The following is a 739-nucleotide window of genomic DNA, read 5'->3' on the forward strand; positions in this document are numbered from 1 at the left end:
CCACCTGGAACCTGACTCTCCGACTGGATCCGGACTCTTTGCCTGGAACCTGACTCTCCAATTGGATCCGGACTCTCCGCCTGGACCCGGACTCTCCGACTGGACCTGGAATCTGCCTGGAACTGAACTTCACCTGGAACCTGACTCTCCGATTGGATTCGGACTCTCCGCCTGGAACTGGACTCTCCGACTGGATCCGGACTCTTCGCCTGGACCCGGACTCTCCAATTGGATCCGGACTCTCCGCCTGGACCCGGACTCTCTGACTGGGCCTGGACTCTCCGCCTGGACCCGGACTCTCTGACTGGGCCTGGACTCTCCGCCTGGACCTGGAATCTGCCTGGACCTGGACTCTCCGCCTGGAACCTGACTCTCCACCCGGATCCGGACTCTCCGCCTGGACCTGGCATCTCTGACTGGACCTGGACTCTCCGCCTGGACCTGGACTCTCCGCCTGGAACCGGACTCTCCGACTGGATCCGGACTCTCCGACTGGATCCGGACTCTCCGCCTGGACCCGGACTCTCTGACTGGACCCGGACTCTCTGACTGGACCTGGACTCTCCGCCTGGACCTGGAATCTGCCTGGACCTGGAATCTGCCTGGACATGGACTCTCCGCCTGGACACGGACTCTCCGCCTGGAACCTGACTCTCCGACTGGAACTGGACTCTCCGACTGGATCCGGACTCTTCGCCTGGAACCTGACTCTCCAATTGGATCCGGACTCTCCGCCTGG

This window comes from Micropterus dolomieu, linkage group LG17 (assembly GCF_021292245.1).
Source record: "Micropterus dolomieu isolate WLL.071019.BEF.003 ecotype Adirondacks linkage group LG17, ASM2129224v1, whole genome shotgun sequence".
In the NCBI taxonomy this organism is placed as follows: domain Eukaryota; kingdom Metazoa; phylum Chordata; class Actinopteri; order Centrarchiformes; family Centrarchidae; genus Micropterus; species Micropterus dolomieu.